Genomic DNA, 10,530 nt, shown 5'->3' on the forward strand with positions numbered 1-10,530 from the left:
TTCACCTATAAAGACACACACTGGCTGAAAACAAAGGAATGGAAATGTTATCCCATGCAAACAAATAAAAAAGAGCACAAGTAGCTATACTTCTATAATATAAAATAGTTTTCCAGACAAAAACTGTAAAAAGAGATAAAGAAAGTCATTATGTAATGATAAAGCGGTCAATTCAGCAAGAAGAACAATTGTCTGTCCTTCCCCGCCCTATTATCTCTATATCTATTTCAGGAAAGAAGATCAAGATTGTGCTTTACTTTGAGAGGCAAGATAGCTGACCAGAGACACCAACTACCAGAGCGACTCAGGAAGGAGAAGTTTCAGACGAGAGCAAAATCATCAAACAAAAAGACAAACATAGGGCAGGTGAGGGTTTGAGGGGGTGCTAGAACCTTCAGGACACTCCTTGGGAAGAAGTTGCAGAGCAGAACAAAAAGGAGAAAGCTATTGGCAAAGATCAACCCCCGAGAGGCTTGGAGTCCGGTGAGAAAGGTAGGTGGAGTGGTTTGTTTCTCCCTCCCTCGCATCTCTGACAGTCAGTGGGTTCCTGAGCTGCTAGAGAGACTTTCTACCCACTTGAGCCCAGAGGTTACTGCCACTGGTGAGCTGGGAGCTCTTGTGGACAGGGCACCAGGCTCCCCCAGCCTCCCTGGGGCACCTCCCATCTCCACAGACCTAAGGCAGGACAGCAGGTGCCATATACCTTCTCTAACCACCATGCATCTTTGTCTTCCCCATGGGGCTTCAACTGCTCAGGTTTCTTCTTGCTCGTTCCCACACAAACATTTCCAAACTCCAGCCCAGACTGCAGGAGCCATAGGGGTCCAGTGGGTCCCTGGTGATCTGCATGACACCAATGCCTGGACATTCTGGGTAGGCAGCCTCCCAGAGAAAGGGACAGACATGACCATAGTGCTAGCTTTCCTCCATCCAGACTCTTTTTCTACCCCTCCCTTCCTCAACTCACAGCTGCTAAGAGAGACAATTGAGCCATCACAATGAGGCTTCAACAGAGAGTGCGGCTCAGACCTTTCCACTTGGGGTCATGCAGCAAACTGTGAGATGCTCAGACTGTGAGCTCCTTGCCTACCCAGCCCTCCCTGGTGCTGCTTGAATGGCAATTCCTTCAGAGTGGAGCATGCCCTGAGGAGGAGGGACATTGAACCTGCTTGGGCACCCCACGGGCAACTTGGGACCAGTGCACTTGACATGGGCATGGTTAGAGATTGATCTGTGGTGACCTGGGGAAGTGCCAACAGGCAAAGTCCCATACCTCCCATTCATGATCCAGTTGCTCAGGGGCACAGAGGGGAGATTTATGAATTAGTCCCAGGAGGCGAGGGTGTACACAAGGACAGATTGGGGGGAGAGTGCTGTGTGACTCCTAGTTACAGTATGCTTGCAGGTCAGCCCTCCCCCCACAGGAGGGCTGTGCTCTCAGCTCAGGCCAGGATATTAGGCAGAGAACCTCCCTGCCCACATCACAGTCATGCAGGAGCTCATCTGGCTTGAGCTTCTGCCTGCCAGCACATGCCAGAGGGAAACCACAAAGCAGGGGGCCAGAGAGGAGTGAGACCCACTCCAGGCTGCCAGATTGTGAATCTCAGTCCTGCCTCCATGAGCAGATTTTCTGGTTATGTGGGGCCACTTGAGCCCCTCCCCAGTGGCTATGCCTAGAAGCTGGGAGCAGACCTTTAATCCCTGCTGAAAAAGATATCTCCCCAGCTTTTGTGAAGCCTGAGGGCAAGCTCACCAACCCAGGCCCATCCAGCCACACTCCCCCACCTGCCTCTGCTGTGGCAAAGAATATGGACTCATCTGAAGTTCCAGAGCCCCTCCCACCACCTGGTGCTTCAAGTGCTTCCCCCGACAGACTACAGCTGGTCACAGGTCCCCCAAACAACATCGCAGTTTGTACCTTCAGTCAAGCACCACCTACTCACAGTGAGGTCAGTGTGTATGCCCTTTACATCATTTACTGACTCAATCACATAGGGTGTGGTTGATTCTTACTTACAAGCACCACCTACTGTCTCAGAGATTAAACTTGGTGTAACATTATCTAAACAAAAGAAAATCAAAAAATAAGAAGCAACTGCCACACCAGATGAGAAGGAATCAGCAAAAGATCTCAGGAAGTATGAGGAATGAGAGCAAAGGGACACTCCTAATAGGGAACACCAGCTCTCTAGCAATAGATATCAACCAAAATCAGAACATTGAAATGACAGATAAAGAATTCCAAATATGTATTATAAGTAAGTAAGCACAAGGAAATACAAGAGAAAATGTAAAACCAGCACAAACAAACCACAAAAAAAAATTCAGGAAATGAATGAAATTTCACTAAAGAAATCAAATTACTAAAAAAAATCAAATAGAACTTCTGGAAATGAAAAATTCTTTCAGGAAAATACAAAACACACTAGAAAGTCTTAAGAATAGGCTGGATCACACAGAAGGGAGAATCTCAAAACTTGAAGACAACATCTTCAAATTAAACAAGTCAGTCAAAAATAAAGAACAGAGAAATAAGAGAAATGAACAAAGCCTACAAGAAACATGGGATTAAAGGAGGCCAAATATAAGAATTATAGGAATCCCTGAGGGTAAAGAAGAAAACACACAAGGGTTGGAAAATTTATTTCAGGGAATGATTGAGGAAAACTTCACTAGTCTTGCTAGAAACTTAGATATCCAGGTACAAGAAGGTCAACGAATGCCTGGGAGATTCAATAAAAAGAGGCACTCACCATGACACATACCCATCACTAGCCAAAGTTAACATGAAGGAGGAACTGTAAGCTGTAAGGTGAGAACATCAGGTAACTTACAAGGGACAACTCATCAGGCTAACTGCAGACTTCTCAACTGAGACCTTACAAGCCAGAAGAGATGGGGAGCATACCTTCAGCTTTCTGAAACAGAATAATTGCCAGCTTAAGTACTCAGATCCCTATTATACATCGATCAGAACAACAGAAACCAACCAGTGTAAAATCACCCAAAGGATAAAGCTCAGAGCCCATAAAATAATGCCTCAAGAGGTAAAACAAAGCAATAAGGTTCTACCCAACAGGTGAACTGAAATGCATTGCACTTATTAATCCTTTCAACAAACATGAACAGCTTAAATTCCCCACTCAAGAGAAATAGGCTGGCTGAATGGTTAAAAATACAAGCCATGTATCTGCTGTCTCAAGGAAACACATGTAACACAAAAGGACTGATTCAGACTGAAGGTGAAGGGATGGAAACCAATATTCTATGCAAATAGAAATCAAAAGAAACCTGGTGTAGACATTCTCATATCAGATAACATAGACATCAAATCAGCAATAGTAAACAAAGACAAAAATGGTCATTATATAATGGTAGAGGAAGCAATTTAACAAGAAGACCTAACAATCCTAAATACTTATGCAGCTAACACAGGTGCACCCAGATTCACCAAACAAACATTACTAGAACTAAACAAAGTGATAAACAACAACAATGTAATCGTCAGAGACTTCAACACCCAACTGACAAAACTGGACAAATGCTCCAAGCAAAAAATAAACACTGTACCTAAATGGACTCTAGAGCAAATGGGCCCAACAGACATTTACAGGAAATTCTACCCAAAAACTACTGAATATACACTCTTCTCATCAGCACATGGAACATTCTATAAGATTGATCAAATCTTAGGCCACAAAACATGTTTCAACAAATACAAACAAAATAGAAATTATACCATGTATCTTCTCAGACCATAGTGGAATAAAATTAGAATCAACTCCAACAGAAACACTCAATTCTACACGGAGTCATGGAAATTAAGAAACCTACTGCTGAACAATTATTGGGTCAAGGAGGAAATAAGGGTGGAAATAAAAAGATTCTTTGAACTAAAAAGGGGACACAAGTTATCAAAATCCATGGATTCAGCAAAAGCAGTCCTGAGGGAAAAATTCAGAGCCTTAAATGCCTACATGTTACAAAAAGAAAGATCACAAATCAACAGTCTAATGATCCATCCCAAGAAACCAGAAAAGGAAGAGCAACCAAACCCAAACCCAGTAGAAGAAAAAAAAAAATAACTACAATCAGAGTAGAACTAAGTGAAATCTTAAAAAAAAAAGAAAAAATTCTGATTAAGGAAACACATTTGGTTCTTTGAAAAGATAAACAAAATGGACAAACCTCTCACTAGATTAACCAAAAATAAAAAAGGACCCAAATAAGCTCAATCAGATATGAAAAAGGAGATAACACAACTGATTCCACTGAAATACAAAATACCATCTGTGAATACTATAAAAACCTCTATGCACATAAACTTAAAATGTTGAGGGAATGGACAAATTCCTAGAAACACACAACCTCCCAAGGCTCAGTCAAGAAGAAATAGAACTCCTGAACAGAGCAATAATGAGCAATGATATTGAAGCAGCAATAAAAATCTTCCGACAAAGAAAAGTCCTGGACAAGACAATTTCAGAGCCAAATTTTATCAGACCTACAAAGAAGAATTGGTACTTATACTGCAGAAATTATTATATAACTTCAAGAAGGAAGGAATCCTCCCCAACTTATTCTATGAAGCCAGTATCACCTTGATACCAAAGCTAGGAAAGGATACAAAAACAATAAAAAGAAAACTATAGACCAATATCCCTTATCAATATAGATGCAAAAATTCTCAATAAAATTCTTGCAAACTAAATTTAGCAGAATATCAAAAAAATAATCCACCACAACCAAGTGGATTTCATCCCAGGGATGCAAGGATAGTTCAACGTATGTAAATCCATAAATGTGATTCACCCCATAAACAGAAGCAAAAACAAAGATCATATGATCATTTCAATAGATGCAGAAAAAGCATCTGACAAAATTTCACATGCTTTGATGATAAGAACTATTAACTAAATAGGTTTGATGGAATATATCTCAAAATTATGAAAGGCATACATGACAAAGCCACAGCCAACATCATACTGAAGGGGGAAAAGTTGGAAGCATTCCCACTCACAACTGGAACAAGATGAGGATGCCCATGGTCACCACTTCTATTCAACATAGTGCTTGAAGTCCTAGCCAGAGCAATCTGGCAAGAGAAGGAAATTAATGATATTCAAATCAGGAAAGAGGAAGACAAATTATTGCTCTTTGCTGATGATATAATCTTATATTTAGACAACTCCAAAGATTCTGCCAAGAGATTCCTAGAATTGATAAATGAATGCAGCAAAGTCTCCAGTTACAAAATCAATGTACACAAATCAGTAGCATTCCTACACACCAACAACAGACAACATGAGAATCAAATCAAAGAGTCAATACCTTTCACAACAGCAACAAAGAAAATAAAATACCTAGGAATATATTTAACCAAGGAGGTGAAAGATCTCTACAAAGAGAACTATGAATCACTGAAGAAGGAAATTGCAGATGATGTAAACAAATGGAAAATTTATTATGCTCATGGATCAGCAGAATCAACATGGTTAAAATGTCCATACCACCCAAAGTGATTTACAGACTCAATGCAATTTCCATCAAAATACCAATGTCATTTTTCATAGCTCTAGAAAAAATGTCTATGATTCATTTGGAACCAGAAAAGAACCTGAATAGCAACCCTAAGCAAAAGTAACAAATTGGGAGGCATTAATTTAACAGACTTTAAATGGTACTACAAGGTTATAGTAGCCAAAACAGTATGGTACTGGCACAAAAATAGAGACATAGACCAATGGAACAGAACAGAGAACCCAGATGTAAAACTACACACATTGCCATCTGATCTTTGACAGAGTAGACAATAATATACACTGGGGAAAATAATCCCTATTCAATAAGCGGTGCTGGGAAATTTGGATACCATATGTAGAAGATTGAAACAGGATCCATATCTCTCACCACTCACAAGAATTAATTCAAGATGGATAACAGACATACGTTAAAAACATGAAACCACAAGAATTCTAGAAGAAAATGTTGGAAAAACTCTTCTAGATATCAGCCTAGGCAAAGAATTTATGAAGAAGACCCCCAAGGGCAATCACAGCAACAGTAAAAATAAGTAAATGGGATTTGAGGACACTAAAAATCTTCTGCATAGCCAGGCAAACAATCAATAGAGCAAATAGACAATCTACAGAATGGGAGAAAATATTCACATGCTATTCATCCAATAAAAAGCTAATAACCAGAATCTACAAAGAACTCAAGCAAATCAACAAGAAAAAATCAAACAACCCCATTAAATTTGGCAAATGACATAAACAGAAGCTTTTCAAAAGAAGATAGACTAATGGCCAATAAGCATATGAGAAAATGCTCAACATCACTAATGGTCAGAGAAATGCAAATCAAAACCACAATGAGATATCACCTAACCCCAGTGAGAATGGCTTTTATCAAAAAGTCCCAAAACAACAGATGCTGGCATTGATGCAGAGAGAAAGTAACACTTACACACTGTTGGTGGGACTGCAAAGTAGTGCAACCTGTATGGAAAATAGTATGGAGAATTCCTCAAAGAACTAAAAGCAGACCTACCATTTCATCCAGAAATCCCACTACTGGGTATTTACTCAAAGAAAAAAAGTCATTTCACCAAAAAGACACTTGTACTCACATGTTTATAGCAGCACAATTCATAATTGCAAAGATGTGGAATGAACCTAAGTGTCTATCCACTTATGAGTGGATTAATAAAATGTAGTATATGTATACCATAGAGTATTAGTCAGACATCAAAAAATGAATTAACACCTTTGCAAAAATCTGGATAAAATTGAAGACCATTCTCCTAAGTGAAGTATTGCAAGAATGGACAAACACCACATGTACTCACTAGTAAATTGGAACTAACCAATCAGCACTCACGTGCACATATGGAAGTAAAACTCAACAGAAATCAAGCAGTTTGGGAGCAGGGAGGAGGAGATGAGTGAAATCATCATACATAACAGGTACAATGTACACTATCTGAGTGATGGGCACATTTATAACTGACTCAAGCAGTGCAAAAGCAATCCATGTCACCAATACATTTGTACCCCTGTAATATTCTGAAATTAAAAAAAAAATGCAACCAGATCTGGCTCAACCCCCTTAAAAAAATAATGCTTGTCTCTCAGGGTAATTTAATTTCCAAAGAGAATCATTTACAAGTCAATCTGTTTTCCCCATTCATTCATTCTCCAAAGTATCTATTCATCCTCCTTAGTAATCATTTATTGCCCCTCAACAGAATTACCTATTTTCCTGATTTCTCCCCTCCCTCTAAAATGAAGATATATAAGTATTTGGATCTCATAGGGATATTGAGCAATTACACTGTGATTCTTCCCACAGGCATGATAACAATAAAATGTATATAGCTTTTCTCTCTCTTTTTTTTTTTTTTTTTTTTTTTTTTGAGACAGAGTCTCGCTTTGTTGCCCAGGCTAGAGTGAGTGCCGTGGCGTCAGCCTAGCTCACAGCAACCCCAGACTCCTCGGCTTAAGCGATCCTACTGCCTCAGCCTCCCGAGTAGCTGGGACTACAGGCATGCGCTACTATGCCCGGCTAATTTTTTCTATATAGATTTTTAGTTGGCCATATAATTTCTTTCTATTTTTAGTAGTGACGGGGTCTCCCTCTTGCTCAGGCTGGTCTCGAACTCCTGACCTCGAGGGATCCACCTGCCTCGGCCTCCCAGAGTGCTGGGATTACAGGAGTGAGCCACTGCGCTCGGCCAGCTTGTCTCTTATTAATCTGCTTTATTGTGAGTTGATTTTTTAGTGAAACTTACAATAGCAAGGGCAGTGGGGATGTTTTCCCTTTACATCAATAGCACCATTTGTCACACAAAGCTCATCCTAGATTGACCTGGAAATTGGGGTAATCATCTGTGTTATTTAATTGGCTTTATCCAGAGGAAAAACAGACTTGTAATATCTTTATGACAGGAGGTAGTTTTGCAACTTAGAGCCAGGTGCCACCAAACTTAGGCTCCTACCCTCCCATAGAAACTGAAAGACAAGGGTGCTACCGCCCTTGGGGTTTACATTTAACAAGATGGCTCCTGGCGCTCCTGGTGCCCGGCGGTGGCGCCACCAAGACCGGCACGGGGCTGGTGACCTGCGGTCCGTGCTGAAGCTGCTCAACACGCAGCACAGGTTGCGGCTGCACTCGCACGACATCAAATACGGACTCGGTAGCAGCCAGCAGTCGGTGACAGGTGACCGGCCTGGAGGCGGCGTCGGACGACGCCAATAGCTACTGACAGATTCAGGGCGGCTGGGAGGGTGGGTGCCCGGTGCGCTGCGGGCCGGCGGTGCGGCTCACACACGTGCTCACCGGCGAGAACCTGCACACGCACCACTTTCCCTCCCCGCTGTCCAAAGGTGAGTGCCTTTGGGGAAGACGGTGAGGGTGACGACCTGGACCTGTGGACAGACTTATATACCTTTCAAAGAGAAAGACGGAATTTAAAAATTACAAAATTTCTAAAGTAAATGCACTAAGAAAAAGGAGAAGGAAGAAGTCTCTTCTTTTATTTTCAGCAAGTAAGTCTCTTATTTTTCATTTTTCTTTTTCCTTAAACCACATATTCCAGTCCTTACTAGTACTTTTTTTTTTTCTTTTTTCTTTCTTTCTTTCTTTTTTTTTTTTTTTTTTTTTTTTTGTAGAGACGAGATATTGCTATGTTGTTCAGGCTGGTCTCAAACTCCTAGTCTCATGCGATCTTCCTACCTCAGCTTCCAAAACTGCTGGGACTACAGGCATGAGCTACTGTGCCTGGTCAGTAGTACATGTTGTTATTGCTATATATGCTCTAGTCCTGTTGTTTCAGATCATGATGCCCAGGTGGGTCAGTCTGGTGAGCTATAAGAATATTCCTAGAAACAATTCCTAGGGCTATTTAGTTCCCTAATGACATGGTTCTTCCATTTAACCCTCAGTCTTCTCTCAGTCCCAGAGCATATAAGCATTCCATGGGAGAACAGTGAGAAGATAACTGGGTCAGGAGACTGGACAAGCATAGTTCCACACTGTGCCTGGAACATCACTGTCTCCTCTGCCAAGGCACACCTACCTTACCAGATTTCTCGCATATGGTGATTTTTCTCTCCAAGTTTCCAGAGTGCTTCCCTATAATTCACTTTGTTCAGGAACTACCTCAATTTCCAAATAGATTTATAAATATTTCAATTATTAATGACTTTAAGTTCTTTCCCATTAAAACTCCTGGACCTGAATTACGTCAAGATATATGATCTGGCAGTGTCATTTAAATATGCAAATATTATAAGATAGGTGACAAGTTTGCTGAATATTATGACAAAAGGATGATCTAGCCAAAACATACTGACATGGGCTAACATAGGTGAGTTCAGTAGGATGGTATTATCTTATTCCACACATGGACCAAAAGGATTCTCATTTAAACAAGACGCCTAACTGAGTACATTTTGGTCATTATTAGGGCTTTTTACACAAAAGAAAGAATAAATTAATAGAAACTGAGAATCCCCACCCCCAATAATAAAAGGCAGGGGGAAGGAGAAAGAAAAAGACAAGACTGTGTAATGTCATACAAGACGAGAGAAAGAGAATTACAAAAAGGAAGCAGTCATTGGTATTGACTATTACAGATTGATAAACGATGAACACTAAGAAAATTTCCTTAGAAAATTTCTTTGAGTTTGAAAGATAAAAAGAAAATTTAAGAATGCTCTTAGGTATGTAGATTCAGTAAAATTATAAAATAGAAACCAAATCTCAGGAAATTGAAATATGGACAAAGAAATAGAGGTGAAATTATATATTGCCTTTAAAAAATTGCAATAAAATAAATCCAAGGTAGCTGGTAGTCAAAGTTTTGTTTCACTTTGTTTCTAAGGTAGAGAACTGTACCTTCTCTACCAACTGGGTGTGGTCGTGTGCACCTGTCATTCCAGCTACTGGAGGATTGCTTGAGTCCAGGAGCCTAGCCTAGGCAACATAGTGAGACCCCCATCTCTAAAAAAATAAAATATGCAATAAGAGAGAGAACTGTGCCTTCTTAAAGAAGAGAAGGAGTCATTTTAGTCAGTGAAAGAGAGGTACAGTTGCCAAAGAAAGACAGAATATTTAATCAATGGTGCTCCAACAAATGACAAGAAAAGAATATGAATAACACTAGAAATAAAACACATTAATCACTACACACATAAATAGGATATGAGATTCTTCTTTAACTTCTACTACAAGAAAATATTTCTCTACAATCACCTTCTTCTCCCGTCCTTCCCCATTCTCATGCTTCCTTCCTTGCTTTTGAACTAGATTAAGTCTCTCCAATTCTGAATAAATCATCTTTTGGGAACTACTACACTTACAAATTTGTATTCAAGCATTTTGGAATAGTTCAGCAACCAAGTTGAGATTTCTTAAACAGAGTACCAAAAAGAGGTAAGTTATGTAAAGAAAGAGTTCCAGAAATCATCACAGGGCTATCTTCTAGTTTTGGGCTGAAAATAATAAGCTGTACATACATGCATAGGA

At 40.1% G+C, this 10,530-nt stretch overlaps 1 pseudogene; it reads left to right on the top strand.

Moving 5' to 3' along the window:
- The first annotated feature begins 1,808 nt into the window (after positions 1 to 1,808).
- Positions 1,809 to 8,441, top strand: LOC123641967 (annotated as a pseudogene).
- The last annotated feature ends 2,089 nt before the right edge of the window (positions 8,442 to 10,530 follow it).

Source organism: Lemur catta, chromosome 7, assembly GCF_020740605.2.
Source record: "Lemur catta isolate mLemCat1 chromosome 7, mLemCat1.pri, whole genome shotgun sequence".
Lineage (NCBI taxonomy): Eukaryota > Metazoa > Chordata > Mammalia > Primates > Lemuridae > Lemur > Lemur catta.